The sequence below is a fragment of the Callospermophilus lateralis genome, chromosome 1 (assembly GCF_048772815.1).
Source record: "Callospermophilus lateralis isolate mCalLat2 chromosome 1, mCalLat2.hap1, whole genome shotgun sequence".
Taxonomy (NCBI): domain Eukaryota; kingdom Metazoa; phylum Chordata; class Mammalia; order Rodentia; family Sciuridae; genus Callospermophilus; species Callospermophilus lateralis.
The window spans coordinates 27,006,396-27,026,939 of NC_135305.1; the positions used below are offsets into that span (position 1 = coordinate 27,006,396).

A 20,544-nucleotide genomic window follows, 5' to 3' on the forward strand; every position below is an offset into this window, starting at 1 on the left:
CTTTGGGTATTCTGAAGATTCTCTCTATGAACTATTTCCTTAAATCTAAATCTGAACTACTCCTTGTAAGGAAGGAGAAAAAGGAGAGAAGCTCCCCTGAACAGAACCTCACATATCCTAGAGACACCACCAAAGTGGGAAAGAAAGGAGACAATTACTTCCTCCATTCCACTTAGTTCATACTTAGAAGAGAACACAATTACTTCCTCCATTCCACTTAGTTCATACTTAGAAGAGCACATTCAACAAGGGTAAAGCATTTTCCACTTTCATCTCTACATGTGAAGGAAATAGCAAGAGACTGAGGTGATGAGGGTGGCTAGTCAGGAACCCAGATGATCTGAATTCTACTACAACTCACTGTCGCCTTGAGCAATTATGTCTCTGAGATTCTGCAGGTTCTCACATTGCATCTACAGTGCAATTGGTGTCCCCAGAAAGCACATCACTACTCTTATGAGTTATTTTTTCAGCTATTTCCAAGAAAAATGGAATTAGTGGTATGGAGAATTATCAGAAAATAATTTCTATACTGATGCAAAGAACCAGCAGTTTGTAAATGAGCTATTGCTTTTGCAGACAAAGGAAATATGGAAGTTTTTTATTCAAAGATACCATACAAACTGGGATTCTATGGATAAGGAGGTTGTTGTGACACCAGGCATAGCAGCTGACTTTTTTGATCCTAAACTAGGATTTTAAAGTGTACATAGGTAATTCTCTATATATGACCCCAAAAGCACTTATAACAATTGAAAATTTGAATAACAGGACTACATGAAAGTAGTAAGAACTTCTGTATATCAAAGGCAATAACCAACAGAGTGATGAAACAATCTACAGAGTAGAAGAACATATTTTCAAACTATACATCTATTAAAGATTAATATCCAAAATATATAAGGAACTAAAACCCTCAATACTAAGAAAATAATTAGTTCAATTTAAATTTTATGCAACTAATACATGAAATATTTTTAGTGTAATTTATAGACAAGGCCATAATATTAGTGATTGATTAAACTAGAATAAACATGGTTTATTGACATTAATTCTGAACAATTGCTTTCAAATTTTAGAAATTTATATTCAGAATCTAACATTCTATAACTCATGATTTTTCCCACAATAATGTTTTTGCATTTCTCTTGGTTTCCTTATTATTGAGCACTTAGAATATCTGGGTCCTATTTCAAGCATTTCACATGCATTGTACATTATCTTATTTATTTATAACATAATTCAATTGAGTAGAGACACTTTAATGTAAATACTTTGTAAATTGACAGACATGATGGTACAAAAGATGGCATCCCTTGTTATAACCACCATGGCTTTTACCTCCAAGCACCATGTTCTTAACCTCTAATTGACACTCTCTTTGTAGACTTAAAAGCTTTAGTATGGTATTCAGGACCCAAATCCACTGTAGTCTTTTAATTTCATGTTAGTGGATACCTTCAAGCTGGCTCTATGAACAATAACCGATTCAAATAGAAAAAAAAAATGAGAGTGAGCCAAATACGTTATTGGATACAATATAATAAAAAAGGTAGAGGCAAATGAATTCAATAACTATTAAAAACCGACTGTGCAAACTGCCTTAGATATAAGCACAGCTTGAATCTCCACTGATTCAGAAGTCAACTCAATTCTCCAATGAATTTGGTATAATTCTGAAGCAGACTGTAATGATGAGTTGAGGTACAGTTATTACACAAAGTTGCTAATCACATTTGCTTTCACACTGCTTTTTTTTTTTTTTTACCAAAATTCTTACCAATCCACAGAGGCAAGGATTATGGTAAACTGATGTGCTACAAGATATGTTTCCATTACATTTTCATAGTAATAGTAGCAATTTTCTATCTTCAAAAGTTTTCTGAGACTGTAATAGCACATGTGTGTCTGTGTGATTTATTAAGAGGTTCATCAGCTTCCTTCCAATATGAAATGTAGTCACATGGTGCTTCAGAGAAGAAAGAGCCATAGTGGAGTATGGGAATAAGGCTCTGCAAATTTAACACAGATTTGACTGTGGAAAACTGAAATAACATGGTTTGTTTGGCTATTGTGAATTGTGTTGCTATAAACATTGATGTAGCTTCATCAGTATCCTATGCAATTTTAAATCCCTTGCATATATACTGAAGAGTGAGATAGCTGGCTAATATGGTGTCTTTTCCTAGTTTTTCAAAGAATCCCCATACTGCTTTCTGGAATAGTTGCACAAATTTGTAGTACCACCAATAATGTATGAGTGTACCTTTTCCCCTACATCCTCAACAAGATTTATTGTTATTTGTGTTCTTGATAATTGCCATTCTGACCATAGTGAAATGAAATCTCAATATAGCTTTATTTCTCATTTTCTTAATTGCTAGAGATTTCAAACAGGAGACTATCATGCTAAATGAAATAAGCCAGTCCCCAAAAGTCAAAGGTTGAATGTTTCTGCTGATATGCAAAAGCTAATCCAAAATAAGGGGATGGAGGATAAAAAAAAATAGAAGAAAGATCAGTGGATTAGATGAAGGGCACTGAAGAGGAAGGAGAAGGGAATGGATAAGGAAAGAAGAGTGGAATGAATCAGACCTTATTTTCTTATGTACATGTATGAATATAGCACTGTGAATCTCATCATCATGTATATCCACAAGCCACTAATTAAAAAAAACTATAAGTAAATAATAAATATCAAAAATATCAGTAAAGAGAAGGGAAGGGGGAGGGATAAGAAGAGGTGAGGGAAATGAGAATACTGGGGACTGTATTAGAACAAATTATATTCCATGCTTTTATAATTTTGTCAAAATGAATCCTAAAGTTATGTATAACTTAAAAAAAACTAGAATGGAAAATGGAAATAACACCTTTACTTGTTTTGTTTGCCATTGTGTAGATATTTCAGAAGAATATGCTTTCTTCTGATAGGTTCAAAATGCCCAGTGGGATAATTTGTGATCTGGAGCTTGTCCACTATACCTAAGAACTGAGATAAATTGGCAGAGAGGAGATATTGGCAAACCTTTTATATGCAATTCCTAGAAATCTAAGAGCTATGTAGCCAATATATGGAATTACTTTAAATCATAAGAATTTTAGTACCAGAATTAGTATCAAGTCTTATAATTTATTGATGAAGAAACTGAGGCTCAAAGAAGTTAAGTGACTTCCTGGAAATAAAATGGATGCCAGAATCAAAATGGTATTTAAATGTTCAGAATGAAAGCCAAGTGCTCTTTTGAGTGCCTCTTGCTGCCTCTTACATTAGACTGCCTCTGACCCATAGGTTGAATTCAGATGTTTAACTTACAAATAGTGTCCTCTTTCTGTAGTTATGAGTCATGTGGGTGAAACTCATCCCTTTGTGGTGCTAATTCATCATGTCAATTATGTTTAAACATCGGGCAGAGTGTACCTTGACTATCTTTGAGTGCCAGATTCAGAAAGAACAATTTTGTGTGGTTATTTTGAAAAGGGAGTTTCACGCATAATTTTTTATGTTTTATTTAACAAGCAACTAAAAAGATGAGAGGAGTCTTGAAGTCTAATATGAAAACATAACAAGCTGAATAACCCCAAAATATTGGATTAGAAATTTTAAAATGTCCTGCATTAGGAAAAGTAAATCAATGAAATTAAATGATGTATAGTTAACACTCATAATTCAAAGAGCCTATACAGTATCTAACTCACTTAGGAAAGCATGAATTTCTTTTCTTTTCTTTTTGAATTTGCCTATGTATTTTCAGAAGAATATAAACTTTGGCATTCTATGAATAATTTAGTTATTATTTATGTGGATTGTGATCATAAAATTAAGAGGATACATAAGAACAGATGAATTATTCACATACAGAATAAGAGTTTATATTATGAAGCTGTGGGTCTTGTTGATTTAAATAGCTTGTGAATTTTTGTATCTTAGTTGCAAGACTATATTGTGTTATGTTAGTCTATAATTGTGTTATTCATAGGAATGAAGTATATAATCATAGCATGATGATGGCATGCAGGTAACCATGACTACCACTATTGTTCCGTCAATTGTTTTTCTTTATGCAATAGTGAATATTTTTAGTGGTTCTATTATTTGCTCTTTTAAAACTTGGAACCTAAATTATAAGTCATTTCTATTTAGACAAAGTCTTGCATAATTTTATAGGATTTCCTCCTTTTAGATACTTACATATAAAACAACAAAAAGGAAGTGTGTGGTATGTGTCTTCTAATTTAAACAAAATTAACTGTGGGTGGGGCCACCATTTTCATTTCCCAGAATATAAAATTTGCATTTCTTAAATTTTTTTCTAAGCTCTCTCTTTGTAATCATTAGTTCCTTTCTATTCTTTATGTACCAGATTTCTGCGAGCTTCCCTGTCTAGTCTATTCCATTCATCCAAACTCCATTATTGTTCCATCTTTCCCCATGCTACCTGAATTACTAAAATGCCCTTCTGACTGCCCTTGGGGCCATTCTTGACACTATCCTTGGTGTCACCTCTTTTTTCCTAACTTTTTGGCTTGCCTGCACTCTGAGGTAGTATTCTTTCCATCACAAAAAAACTGTTCTAAAAGTAAGCATTTCTCCTATCAGAGACTGCAAAGCTCAAAGTGAATATCCAGCTGTTTATTTGTTAAGCAGGCAGCATTACTTGCTCTACAGGGACTCCCACTGGTTGGGTACAAAGCACTGAGTGGCAGGGTGCTGGGAGGCTTTGCAGTGCACATCCCAGTGTGTCACAGTGAACAGTAAAGACTTTTTCCTTTTATACTTATAAAGTCTGATGTAAGCAAAATTACAGTCAAGGTCAGGTTGAAGGTGATAGATAGTACATCTTAAATACTCATGACAATGTATAGTGAAGTACAAATAATTTATTTCTTTTAACTTTGATGAGCCAATTTATTATTCTCAGGTAACATTAATAAAATACACAATGTAATAAAACTCTTCATTATTGAGATCTTATAATCAGATACAATTATTTAGTTATAGAAGATGTAAAATGCTCTACTCCAGATGTAAAAATTACTCTCATAAATCTTAGGTCCACTGGTTCAATCTGAAAGCAGTGTTACTGAGTCCAAAAATCAAAAGTTACTTCAAAGGAATGAAGTCCAAGAACCAAGAAGTATGTCAGATGGCCCAGAGTCTTTCCTTATTTGTCTTATGTGAACTGTTTCCAACCACTAATAAAATTCCCTTCTTCTACTTGCATTAGAGACCAGACCTCCTCAGAAACCATATTCTTCTGTCAGCTCTGAGTAGTTTCTTTCTATTTTCTGCCCCAGATTTTTTTAATTATGTAACTACCAGTTCTCCACAAGGCATAATTTTTTATCCTTTAATTTAGGAAAGGAAGGAGAAATGGCTAGAGATTCTTTTTGGAGGGATGGGGAAAGAGAGCAACTAGGAATAATCTCTAGTTAACTATTTTCAATCCAAAAAGTAACCATGATTGTAACTAAATTCTTGAAAAATGTCTACACACACACACACACACACACACACACGTATACAAAACAATAAACTGCAGGAATTTTGTAATAAATTCTCTGAATTTAAAGGGACCTTATATTAGGTACATTTTGTTCTATATAAAATAATGACTTTTTTTATTACACAGTCTTTTCCTGATCTCTCAGAAAATAGTCAGAGATGTCTTAATTTTTCTTTTCTCCTTTTTCTTTTTAATTCATTAGACCAATATTTATGCTCTGCTTAGTATTCTGTACATTAGTTGCACTGACAAGGTTCTGCCTTTTATTATGGCTGGGAGAATCTTTTGGTCTGCTCTCTAAAGCACCTCATATTTCCTCTATTCCCATGCAACTGTGGCGAAGAGGAATAACTTGATACAAATAAGGTTTGAAACGTCACTTATGTCCTGCATTGTACAGGATGGCTTTTTGTTTGATTTCTAATCCTGTCTAGTCTAATACTTTGAAAGAAATAGTAAAAATTAATACAAATAATATTTCTTATTATTGATTATTATTAAGTAATAATTAAAAATATAATAAAGAGTGAGAGTAAAGGTACCCAGCAGTTGTGAGGAACAGCTCTGTGACCAGCAAGCACTGCTCACAGAGACTCCACAACGAGGCACTATTTCCCCAGAGCCTTCTCAAATTCACCTCTCGGGGGCTTCTCCCCAGATGTAGGCTTTTTAACTTCTTTTATGGACTGACCACATGTATTATTTTCTTGGGGTTCTGACAATGCCTCAGGTCATTGAGCGCTATGTGCTGGCTGGCACAAGGCGCCCTTCTTCATGTCAGGGTCAGCCCTGCATGGGGGCAGTGGCTTGGCCAGCAGAGGAAGTGGAGTCATCATCTTTTGGCTGACTGCTTCTGGGCGGGGCACATCCCTCAGCACTACAGCAACTGCCATCTGTCCATCTTTCTGACTTTATTCTAACTTCTAAGCTTCTGACAATTCATTCTTAACCTCCACTGGAGGGAGATGGAAGCTTGCTAGTCTTGAGAAGAAGTCACTTGCGGAGGATCCAGAATGAGTTTTTAAAAACAAGATTTATATGTGGTCTAGAGGAAGCACCGCTGAATCTACTATCTTTGTCAAATGAGTTTCCATCTCTTACAGTTTACAAAATACAAAACCTTTTCCTAAAATATCTCTTGTTATTAACGTATATTGTGTCTATATTTACAAAGTTGGGGTAGGTACAATGTTGGGTTTTCCCAGGTACAGGAAACACTTAAGAGGAAGTTAGCCTTTGAGTATGTCACAGAGAGCTATCCATGATATTCCCCTGGCCCCTCTCCCCCACCGCCCCACACACAGCTGCTCTTAACAAATATTTTAAAAATATGTTGATATACTATAAAAAGCAGCTGTATAGTATGTATACAGTAAGTATAGTAGGTATATTTATAAGTTTGGTATGTATATAGTAAGTATATTTATAAGTATTTTTAAAATACTTTATTTATTTTTAAAATAAATAAAAAGCAGCTGTATAGAAACCAATGTTACTCACTGTCCCATGTTGAAATGTTGACAGAGGAGATTAAAAAGAAAAATCATGAGAAGCATGAAACTATAAAATGAATATCCAACTCCTTCCAATTCATATGATAAAATTCCTGCCTCCCAAAGGTGATGTTACTAAGAGTCGGATTTATGTGGAGATGATTCTGTCTTGAGGATGGAGGCTTCCTAAGTGGATCTAGCGTCCTCATGAAAGAGACTTTAGAGCCAGGCTCAGTGGCCTTCACTTGTAATCCCAGTGACTTGAGAGACTTAGGCAAGAGAATCAAATGTTCAAGGCCAAACTTAGTGACTTAACAAGACCCTGTCTCAAAATAATAAAAACTAAAAATAACTGTGGATATAGTTCAGTGGTAAAACATCCCTGTGTTCAATCACCCTTAACATATTAATAAAGACAAGAGTGAAAAAGACTTATAATGATCTCTGACCCCTCTAACACATGAACTAGAAGATGGGTCCTCATCAAACCTCAAGTCTGCTGGAATCTTGCTTGATATATAAATTCCCAGCCTCCAGAACTGTAAGAAGTAGATATCTGTTATTTTTAAACCACAATATTAAAATAACCTATGATATATTATTATGGCAGCCCTGCGGGACAATATTAACATGCTTTCCAAATCTCATAGGAAAGATTTTTCTTTAATTCCTTATCACAATTGTTACTGTATCTCATTTCCTAATTTTGTTCTCAGCTCCAAAGTCTTTACAAATTCTTAGATTATGATTATATTGATTATTTTTTATTTCTGTTGTGTGTAGCTAATATTTTACTTCCCGCTTAGATTCTAAACTATAAAGGAAAACACTGTGTCTCTCATATTTATTTGGTCTCTGGAGCTACTGATGAATAATAGAAAGTAGTAATAATATGAGTAATAGATTGCAGAGCTTTGCAATTTCAAAGCATGTTAATATTTATTTTCTAATTTAATTTAATTCTATGGTGGAAGCAAAGAGTGGTCAAAGAGCATTACTCTAGGATTCACAGCCTGCTTAAAAGGACAGAGACAGAACTAGAAAGTAGGCTGCCAGACTTTGCATTCCATACTTCACTGAAATGTTGGTCAAGTGATTAGTCATCCAGAATGATGTAAACAACAGGGTAGGGTACAATGCTCATATTTACCTGTTAGGCTATACCTGGGAACTATTAATTCTTGGTATGAAGATTCTTTATCTTTCTTTGTCTCTTTTTATCTTCATTTTCCAATAGCATGAAAGATCCTGAAGTGGGGAGGGTTAGTAGAGGAAATAAAGTTTTGGAAACTTGAGAAGCTTCTGTACTAACTGGGCAACAACTGCTCACTGAAAATGCAGTCTCCACAAAAGTATTTAGTGTTTTATTTTTTGGTCTGTTTCAGGAAACCAGAATTTTTTGTTTGTGTTATTTGCTTTAATTCGCCCATCTCAAACAGTAAAAGCAATTATCTTTGCTATAAAGGGTTGCATGTTATAAATCTTTGTCTTTTAAGGGCTGCATCCTTAGCCCACCATTAGGGAATTAAAATTATTATACATTTTCAACCAAAGTCTAAGGCTGTTAAAAGGTCATATAAAATTTACAGGTTTTTAAATCCTCCTTTGGAACATGTCTCTTGTATAAAATGCTAGATTTTGATGGCTATGCTTCTTCCTTAGGAAAAGTCCATAATGTTTTTTTTTTTTTTCCAGAGATAATTATTATCAGGCAAGGCTTTTTTTTTTTTAGAGTCAAAATATACTGATTTTAATAATTTGTTCTGAGAGTAATATGATTTTATCACAGAGAAATAATTTTAAATTAGTTATGATCTTATGATCAATTAAGAGAGGAGAAATGTAATTGTTAAAAAGCTTGAACTCACATAAAAAATCTAGCTGATGAATAGTTTATTTAAAAATTGAAGCATTGAATCAAGCAGCGTGGGCCCAGATGCCTCATGGCTGTGACACCTAGCCTCTAGATGTGATAGAATCCCCATGTAGGTCATTAATTGTTGGGATTTATCTTTGTTTTTATTATTAAGTTTGAATTAAATTACTGTATTTTTTTTAAAAAACTAAGCTGTTTATGAAAATATGATTTAAGTATTTTAGCTTGTTTTCAGTCTGAAGAATTATTGAAGGGTATGTAGGCCTGGAAGACAGTATTTTCTATACCCCCTTAAACAGAAGAAGTTTGATTTACACTTTGATTTCCAAACCCATAAATACCAAATGTCTGTTATAACAAGGAGGACTATAAGCATTGGATAGGAATGTTTGGTCCTTTGTTTATTGGCATTCCTCTACCAGTTCTACTATATGATTTTTAATATTTGGTAGGTGGGAAGCAGGTACCTTAGATGTTTTTCCCCACCAAATGCAAACTCCAACAGTGAGCAGGATGATATAGGTAGTTCCCTCAGTAGGTCTCTCTCACTTGTGAACTTGATGGGCTGTTTGTGCACATGGTCCACTGAGGCAGAACTACAAATGTGGTTGAGTTACTACTGGGAATAAGCGGTAAGTTGACTGATATATCCTCTCACAGAATATGGTGATCTGCATGATGTGATTATCCTTCCCCCAGTTCTCAGAAAATTACTTCCACTGATGATACTTTTCACTGATAATAAGGAAATAAGATTGCACATGAAGTTCAGATAGGCTAAAGATGGCACTTTGCTCCTTAGATTGGATAAGTAATCTCTACTAACCATTTCAATGTATTTGAACATTAGAGTTTAGCCGTTTCCTACTAGGTCTGTAGCCATCTACAAGTCTCAAAGTCTTTATCACTAGATAAAGAAAAATCCATCTGTTTACACCAACCAGCTTCAGCATTCACATTTGCATGTAAATCCAGAAATCCAAGAAGACACCATGGCTAGAACAATGCTTTTTTATTAAATCTCTTCTCACGGTTCTTTTTTTTTTCTTTATTTATTTCTATCTTTATTTTTTTCTTTTTGAACTGTTGTCTCCTTATATTCTCCAAGTGCTGAGGGCAGCCTTGAAGTCATGAACTCCTGCCTGAGCCCAGTGAGCTGTTCTTTCCTGTCAGATCTGAGCTCTTGTACCTAGGCCTTTCTTGGCTGAAGCACAACATTACTTTCTTTCCTCATTATTCATGTCATGTTTTTTTTCCCCCCATAGAATAGGAAGTTTTAAACTGATACTAAATTATAATGAAACCAAGCTGACATAGGATTCCTAACTTTGCCAAATCGTGGTCAGTACCCTGCCAAGTGGAAGCTGTCTAGAACTGCACTTTGACCATCACCATATGTTCTCTTACACCCCAGGACTATAGTTTTCAGTGCTTCACATTTTACATTAAAATAGTGAGGACTTCTTTGCCAAACAGCTGTAGATTTGCAGAGCTCTCATATCTAATAATATCCCATTGACTACATGAGATGCAACTTAGACCCCATGACACTAGCCTATGAATAACCAATATGTGTGACTGAAAGAAAGCATGCATGGTTTTTCCTACTGATGCTATCTACCCTATAATTCCCCTTCACAATATTGGACAGACATTTGTTTTTTATGTTAGAGAGAAAGTAGGTTTCATTGCCTAGCTCTTTCTAATTTTTTTATTATAGAGACTTAGCTTATTCTTATAAAATGAACAATTTTAGCCCACGAACTGGATATTTCTCTTTTATATATCATGACACATGCAGATTATATTTGTTTGGCACACTGTAGTAAAAATGTGGCTATTTCTAAGGATCTGTCCACTCCAAGATGTAGATAATCATTATCATAACATACATTTAGCAATTTGTTTATGTAACCAGTCACATACTATGGGCTCTGTATCTATTTCTTTTCTTTTTGCATTGCTATAACAAAATGCCTGGGGTTGTATACTTTCTAAAGAGGTTTATTTAGCAAGTAGCTGTAGATGCTAGAAGTCTCAAACTGGGTGACCCCATCAATTTGACCTCTGGTAAGGTATGTCTTTACTTAATCACATCAGTGGATGACATCAAGGTGGGAGCTCATGGGAAAGAGAGGGAGCACACAAACAAGAAGACAGAGGTATTTAGGGATCCGGCTTATTTTTTATAAGAATCTGATTTTGCAGGAACTTATTGGGTTCCTGTGAGAACTACATTAATCCCTTCTGAGGGCAGCATCACAATAACCTAATCATCTGCCTTTCAAAGGTTCTACCACCACTTAATACTGTCTCATTGGGAATCAGACTCTTAACACATGAACTCTTAGGGTACAAACCATAGAAATTGTGTTATTGGAGATGTTCACATGTTAATATTAATGAAAAATAATCTCTGGAGTTACTATTTTAATTCAATTATAATTATCCCAGAATAAGGGAAATAAAACAAATAATAACAACAAACAACAGAATGAATGGGAAAATGACTGGCCCTATTCTAAAACTTTACTTTCCCCCTTTTTTGTCCTTTCTTTTTTTTCAAACCAATCTTTTCTATAATGTTCATATCAGCAATTCATAGATACTTTTTTTGAGACTGTGAAAATACAATCAAGGAGCATGGTGTTGTCCTTTGGACAATAGCTTGCAAAATAACAACATGGACAACAAAAATCTAATAAAATACAGGGGAACAAGTGTTCCTAGAAAACTTGACTCTTGCTGCTTCAAATTTCTTTCCAGTTTTTTGTTTCACAAATATTAATATTCATATCTTTCCAAGTAAATTGTTAGCACACATTGCAATTACTATCAACTTTAGGTTCAGAGAGAGAAACATACTGTATTAAACCTAAAATTATTACTGATTCCTCTCATGTAAATTAAAAAATAATCCCAAAGGAAGTTTGAGGAAATTGGAACTTCCTGACAGGCAATAGTATCTAAAAACCAGAATTGGGGCCCTGAGCAAGAAGAATGAAAATACTATCCCTGCTTTTTGGCTTGAATCTCAAAATGTCTACTAATTTCAGTTTATTTGACCTCTGCACTGTTGGATCCATTTAGAGCTCTTAGAGAAAATTCTTAAGGTTTGGTCACAGGAGGAGTTAGTACAGGTTTCAAGCCCTGGCTTGTCTCGTGGTAGTGGAGAGGGAGAATCAAGCCACTTTTTAAAATTTCTGCACCATATCCAGGTATTGTTACTCAATTCATGAATAATGCTCACAGGTCCCAAGTCATATAGTTATGTTAACTCTAAAAGTTAAGAAGTTCATGATAACATTACAGAGTCCTCATGTCTAGGCAGTAGAGATGAGGAGAGACAAAAGCTTTCAAGTGACTAATTACAACCATGCCTACCAATGATGGAGTCACACAGCCCATACAACCAGAATGTGATTTGCCCATTTATGCTACTACTCTTCTGAACCCCTTTCCATGTTCTTCTCAGTGCTTACTGAATATATAAGTGCTCTAATGATTAGTTTTAAGCATTTTCTTTACTCTCAAGTACTTAGAAATTGAATTTGTATGACTAGAACTCAGATGTTTTACACTTATATAGTCAACTCAGCCATGGCAATCAAGATAGACTTCCTGCTCTTAAGTAGAATTTAAGTGGGTGAATATCGTACTTGCTAAGTGACACAGGCTTTGTTATTTGTAATTAACTAAAACCCAAATTAAACATGTTACACTTTTAATCTTTTGCTTGCCATTTGCTATGAAACTATTATCTACTTTGCAGTGACAAACTAAAGTAATTATAGCAACTTCTTCATTAATTAAATTGTGCTACCAGTACATGTGCTATTTGAGCATTTAAGTTGCCATATATAGAATACCATATCAGAAGATAATATAATTTTCTTTAATGCAATTAAGTTTTATAATTTAATTTTATGTATAAAATCAAACTGCACATGGATTATTCACATGTTTATTAAGACTAAAAAAATATGTATTCTCTCTTGGAGAAATTTTAAGCAACTGTTATAAAGGTGGATATCATATTGATTATTCTATTTCTTCATAGTTTGTAAAAATCAAACTCATATGTTTTTATCCCCAAAGGATGTTTGCCCGATGTTAGGTTAAACAAATTTCTGTCTGATGTTATATATTTACCAGAAAAGCTTGTTTTAGAAAAGAAATGTATTATATTTTATCTAACCGTGTCTATCCACCTCTATTATCACTCTTCACTGTTAGCACGTTATCAATACAGGTTGCTAAAAGTCTGTGAATAATTTCAGACTTTCTTGTTTCCCTTTCTTCAGACTAAAATCATTCTTAAGTTCTGTTGATTCTGTCTTGCTCATATCATTTTAATCTTTATTATTCAAATTCTTCAGTTTCTACTTTGCTTCAGTACCTTGTGCTCTTGAGACATTGCAATGGTTAACTTATGTCCAAAATAATTTTTACTTTACTTAGGGTCTGAACTTTCCAAAAGGCAAAGCCAATTATGTTAATTCATTAACTTCATGTCTGTCAAATTTTCTATAAGATACAAAAATGTGTTTAAAAATTCTTAACTTCAGTATATAAAGTCATGAATTACCTGGGTCCTTTCTACTCTTTGAACCCCAAGTCACAACTCCCTTCTCCTCATTACATTGCTTACCTTGAGTTACATACACCAGCCATACAGATTATTTGTTTAAGCTACCAATGAACATTACTTCTGCATTATGTGCTAGGTACTGTTTTAAGTAGTGGAAATTTAATTGCAAACAAGTAGAATGCATCATGAGGAAAGTATGAGGTTCCGGGTATGCACATAAGAAATAGATGATGTTAATATACTACTACAATATGAGATAATGTAAAGCAAGAAGAGAAATCAAGGGAGGATAAAACATGGTTGTCCACACAGGAGACCATAGCTTACGTCTTTGTAATCAGGTTAACATGGGAGGCAGCATGAAATGTTCAAAGAATAGAGGTAGTTTGGTTTTTCTGAAACATAGTTAGAGAGGAGGGAACTGAACTGAAGAAGCATAATAGATTATATTCACATTGTTAAAAGATCTGATTTCCTTGTAGGTATGGACAATTATAAAAATGTGGTTGAGAGATTGGTGGCATGACCAAGGAATGCCAACAGGGATGGAGACAAGAGGATAATTTGAGAAACTTTTGAGGCACAAATGACAAAAATCTGATGACTAGAATAAGTTTGGGGTAAAGGGAAGTAAGAAAGGATATTATCCCAGTTTGCGGCTTAGCCAGTGGATTGCCTGATGGTGTTATATACCAGGAGAACAAACTCAAGAGAAGTGGAAAATTGTGTAGTAAAAGACAAAAACAACAAAAAAAGTACAAGTATAAAGACATGAATTGGCGTGAATATATTTTATATACAAAGATGTGAAGAATTGTGCTCTGTATGTGTAATAAGAATTGTAATCCATGCTGCTGTCATGTATTTAAAAAAATAAAATCAATTAAAAAAATAAAAAATTAAAATTAATAAAAGAAAAAAGAAAAGAAAACCACATTTTCCCATACTTGATAAAAAGTTGAAAAATCACATGGTTAAGAGATGATGCAGAATTCCACACATTTGACTTCCCTTTGGCTGTGCTAATGCCCCAGTCCTTATGAGCTGGGTTGTCTGTATCTTGAACACTGATGACCGGTCTCCTGGACACTAATTTGCAGATAGTTTTATTTTGTAGGTAATATTGTTGGAAAGTTGCTTGAAAAGATTGCAATAAATGAGAAGTTGCTGGCCTTCTTAAAAAAAAAAAAAGACTGAGGTTCAGATATAGACATGGTGATTTTAAGATTTGATGGGACATCCTTATGGAGCTGCTCATCTGAGGAATTACTATGGGGCCTGGCTATTAGAAAAGGGATCTGAACTGCTGATTTGTATTCAGGAACCCTTGACATAAATACATCCTGTGAAAGTGAATAGGATCATCCAAGGAGAAAAGGGGGTCTCAGTATAAAATTGCCAAGGAATGCCAATATTTGGCATAGCACCGAAGAATAAGGAATTTGTATATGTGATAAAGAATAGGGAGGCAGGAGGTAAGTAATGAGAAGTCAAAAAATACATTACACAATGAGTTTCAAAGAGTGGTAGGTCAAATAAAGTAACATACCAACTGAACAATGTTTATTGGATTGTGTAAAAAGCCAATCATGATTTGCTTATAAGATAATGCTAGAGTTGAACATTTTAAAATACTGCAGGGAAAGATAAAGAAGAGAGGGAATATTGGAAGGTAAAGAAAAGGGAAGAAGAATCTTTAGAGCCAGCTCTGTGGGGATGTTGGGCCAGAACAAGAGTCTGTACGAAGATAGAGGGACTGACTTTAAAATAGAAGAGGACTTTTTCCCATCTTAATAAAACAAAATATAAACAAAAGCATGATTTAGATTGTACGTTTAGTGACTTTATCAGACAAAAAATAATAATAACCTTGATTTCTCAGCACTTCTTTGTGCTCTATATGAGGCTTATTAAATTTTGAATTTTTCATGTCCAATCACTAAAACTTCAGAACCTTTTATAAGGTACTGTGACCAGAATAGGAATAGTACTTGCATTGCTATCTTTTCTGTCTCTCTTCATCTCTCTCTGTCTCTGTCTTCCCTTCCCTTTCTCTCTTTGTTAGCTACAGGAAGAGGATCTCTCCAAGGTGGGTCTGCACAGGATGTCTGTGGGCCTTCAACTTGTAGACAAATAATGTCATAAAAAAAGCTCTTCTCAGAAAATAAGACACTTTTTGTGGGGGAGGACACTAAAATTATTGCTCTAGGTATAAACTCAGAGAAGCTGGAAATTTTGGTTTTATCTCTAAAAGGGTCTCCAGCCTGTTGGCCCTTGTGTTATTTGGCACTGCTGATGGTTGGATAGCGGGTAAAATTCAGCAATTGTTTGGCTCCCTGTGTGATTTGTCTGCAGACACAGAAAGCTGAATCTCAGTAGTCAGTTTGTGACTGCTTTGACCTTTTACCTCTGGAATTTGTTTATTGTTGTTTGTTCAACAAATCTCTTTCTTTACACATTTACTCAACTCATGATTCCTGACCTTATCATGTTTAGCCAGCAAGTGACCTTTGGAACATTTAGGTGGCACATAATTATACAATGGTTTGTTGTGATAGTGATTTACTTTTAAAAACATCAATATATAGCACAAATAAAACTGGTAGAAGGAATGCCATATGTGAATATTTTCATCAACAATCTTAATCCAAATATTGAAAAGAATTGAGGCAATTATAAACAGTAATTTGATTAGTTCCTGTGAAATAAATAGCAAAGTCATGCAAAAAGGAGCAAAGAAATGGCATATTCAAGGTTTCAGGATGATGGGAAAGCATGAAAATGACATTAGGGAGTAATCTCTTGAAAGAAACACAGAATTTCTGGGCAGGCTCAAAAGCTAGTTGGGACGGGAACCATAAGGATATAGTTATCTGATTGTGCAATTGTCGAATGTGCAATGTTTTTGGTGCATTCTAGAGCTATCCTTGTGGTTTTAAATGTTCTTTTCTACTTTATCTACTCATTAAGAGAAATTTGAACCCTTAAGAATAAGATCATGTGCCTTGCTCTTTATGAGGTCTTCCCTAATTATCAAGCAGGACATGCCACAGGTATTGGCTGAAAAGATTAAAATCATGCTTCCTTTGTGCTGACTCTCACAGCGATTTGGTCCTATTCTTTCTTTATACTCTTTGTGCTCCAATTTCATTATATGTCAAACATGCATAATAGCAATACCAATTTGATAGGATTGTTTTGTGGGCTGAGTGAGGTTGTACATAAACTTGAACCTAAGCATTATCTGGCAAATTTTAAATTAGTAAAAGAGAAAAAATATTTTCTGTTTTGCTCTCATTTGTCTTCTGCTTCTCCCTCCCACATCAGTCTTAGATTCTGTGATTCTCACCTGCTAAATAGCTTAACCCATTTGGTCCAGCCTTACAATGATGATCAATTTCACTACTAGTTTTATCATTAATATATATAATTATATTGCCATCATTTATTTTTAGTAATTGATTTCCTCCTAGCCTGCATATTACTTATGAAAATTGTCTTCTGCTTTAAATGATTAGAATGGGCTTGGCACAGAACCAGCACAGGTAAGTGCTTATTGAATAAATGAAGGCATAGATGAACATAGTTTTGGGAACAACTAATATTAGTAGAGTAAGGATGTCCTGACATGCAATATGAGATCAAAGGAAAACACGCATAGGCTTTGAATCAACTGCGTATCTAGCTGGGTAATCTTGGGAAATCTATTTAATTTCCCTGAACTTGTTCATCTGCATGTTGTTCATCTGCATGATTATACAGTGGAACCTGACTCATGGAGCTGTGATCACTGCATATATTTTGCTCTGAAGAGGTAGGTGTTTAGATCATACTCTTACCATCACCACTAGGGTCATTATTGTCACTCTCATGATTACCTTTTGATTACTACATTTAAAATAACAAGAAAAAGCACATTAGTAATTGTCAACATTCTGCTTCTAGAATATAATGTCCATTTTAATTAAATTCTCCATTCAACAGTTATAATTATTTTGACAGTTAGAAGCTGGAATGGTATTATGTTCATAATATTCTCATATTTTGCCTATGTAACAGGAGCAACAATTCTGTACAAAAAGACTCTACTTTGGGATGTAAAAATCTGATATTATAAAGATTTATTTTAGGAGCAAAAAAAACTAAAAATATCAAAGTTGTGCTTAAGTTAACAGCTGCAAGTATTAGTCATGACAGTGCTATGAAAGAGTTCATGAAGTTCGTTGGGTGAAGGAGGTGCAGCAGTCAAACACAGCTTTCTGATGAGATGAGTCACTGTGATCATGCTGGGAAAAAGCCGGGATACCAGGGATGAAAGAAAGTTTTGGTTACTAGATTGATACATGTAAGATTGGCTTCTCCAAAAAGCCACTGACTATTACGAAGTTCAGTATCATCTGCAGCCTCATTAATATATAAAGAATTTGACTTTTCCTGTCTAATTTTTTGATATTTTCAAGGATCTGAGGAGAATGAACTCTTGGATTGTGGGTGATGGGGATTGGAGGTTGGGTATAGTGAATAATTTTCTCCATCCTGAATCAGTATGTTAAATCAGAGAGTATATTCATTTATTAATTATGTAGCTCGTATAGTTTATTATGACAAAGAAAAAAAGATGAAAAATAAGCCCCATTAATATCTTGTTAGCCTCATGATTCTGGTTTGCTCTAATTTGTTTCCTTTCTCTTATATCAGTCATATATTCTATGTTACTGATGTTAAATGTCTTACCACATGGGGTCCAGCCTCATATTTTAAGTAAATTTGAGTGGGAATAAAAGGTGTTTTTTTTTATTTCTCTTGTTTCTTGGGGTGTTTTTTTTTTTGCAGTTATTTCCCCCAATCCATGAGAAGTATCATTCTGAAACCCTAACATATATGCTAAGTGAACCTGTTGCCTCCCAAGTTTATTCAGCCTATAACAAAAGTCCATATGTCATCTGACTGTGACACCTCCTCCTGTCGTGTTGAAGTGTGGTTTCTCCTCTGATATTAAGTTGCAGCTATAGTATAGCTGCTGAACATATCATTCAGCTTCTTACTGGTGTCCCTTTCTATATACTGTGGGCTTTCCTCAGAACGTGCTACCTTTGATCTTTGTTGCTTGTCAAATGCTGCTTTTCTTTCAAACCCCTCTTCAGGTATTTCCTCTACTGTAAACTTTTCCTGTGCCTCACTGAGACCCTTGCCCTTATGCTGAATCCACCAGATACAATATTGTGTTAGGCAGCCTTCATACTCACATATGATCATATGTTTGGATAACTTCTTTCACCAGTAGAAACTGAGATGCTTAAAGCAGGGCACATTTACTCTGTTTTTAAACTCCAAAATAATTATCAAAGTGTAGAAGATACGTTAAATTTTGTTGAACTTATTTTATAAATTATATAATATGGACAATTAAAAATGTTTCCAACATAGGAAGTAAAACAAAAACATATATTTCTTGTCCTTGCTCTGACATTAAAATTTATGACATGTGAAAAAGGCAAAATATTTCCTGTGGGCTTCCGTTTTCACCAAATATGTAATGAAAGAGTCAAATAGTTAAAATCTCTTCACCAAAAATATATGATGATTTAGGCTTATATTGAGACCACTTGAATGAATTGAATTACCTCCATGTCTCTTAAAATAGTACCATGGTCTTATCTTTTTAGTTAATTAAATCATGTCATGCAAACTTCAGACTCCAGAGACTAGTTAGTTAGACTCTAAGAAGGAGTGTTAAAGATATATATATAGCAAATTTCAAAAATCAATGTTGCAAGACTGAGGTACATAAAGAGAATGGGATTATCTGACATAACAAGATATTATTTTGTTTTGGCAAATTCTTATAATCTTTCTGCATTTTATTTCCCTGATACAATTTTTCAGAGGCTTGGAGGCACACACTGTGTGGTCTCATTTGAAAGCTTTCCTTTTTTGGAGTATGAATAATATATTAGCTAAGTATCAGGCCAAAATGGCACATCCATGTTATTATGACTTGAAATTAACCCCAAAACTGCATAAATTTTTACATTTCCATGTTATTTTCCCTCAAGATTTATGTCATAGGAATATGTGAATTTCAAAGAAGACCCACAATGATTTTAAATGCTTGAGGCTCAGGCATGGGGAATGTATAACCTGATCAATCTTTATAATGTACTTCAGGGCCCTGAAGTAGTGTCTATGTATTTGTGTGTGTCTGTGTGTGTGTGTGTATGTGAGTGCATGCATGCACACACATGCATAAAAGAGAGAGAGAATAATAGAATAGAAAATATAGAAATGACTTAAGTGGGAAAATCACAAACTCAAAAAACAATTAAATATTTTCTTGGAAAAATGTGACCAGATTCTTTTTCTTCTCTTTTTTTTAAAAAATTGTCTTATAATTTTTCATAACAGTGGAATTCATTGTATCATTTCTACATACACACATAAAATAATTTGGTCAATCTCATTCCCCACTGACCAGATTTTAAAAAATAATGAGTCTTTCATTTCCATAAGATGGATAATAAAGTTTTATTTGCTCTCCTTTTGTTAATTGAGAGAATCTTCAAAATTATGAAATCATCTATACTTCAGTAAAAATGCTTAAATTTAAAAGGTCGTCATAGGTAGAAGTATGGTAATGTACATGAAGCTAAATGTTGAAAGCAATTCAAATACATTCATGGTCAGAAAGAAGGCTTGGGGACTTCACCCAACAGGCAGTCTTGAGGGTAAGTGACAATTTGAAAACAGGAGGGACATTAGTGACTAGAATGCATTTGCAAAGTTCTTGGAATTTCCAAACATGACCTACTTAGGATTGCAGAATTTTTTTGTTTTAATTTTTATTTTTAGGTGTAGATTAATAGTTATATTCATTTATGGAGTATAAACTAATGCTGATTTATTATATAATGTGGAATAATTAAATTAAACTAACATTGCCATTACCATTTCTCATGGTGAGACCATATGAAATGTTTTCTCTTATCAATTTTGAAATATAAATTTAATAGTGTTTTATCTTTAATGTATTTAATAAGCGTTTATTGAATACTGCATATATTAGATTTTGTGTTAAAA

General features: G+C 34.1%; 1 protein-coding gene across 1 annotated transcript in view; it reads left to right on the forward strand.

Annotated features, from left to right (window-relative positions):
* The window catches only part of Znf804b (zinc finger protein 804B), a 470,782-nt gene that overhangs the window by 217,456 nt on the left and 232,782 nt on the right, over window positions 1–20,544 (forward strand). The gene's annotated exons all lie outside the window — the stretch shown is intronic.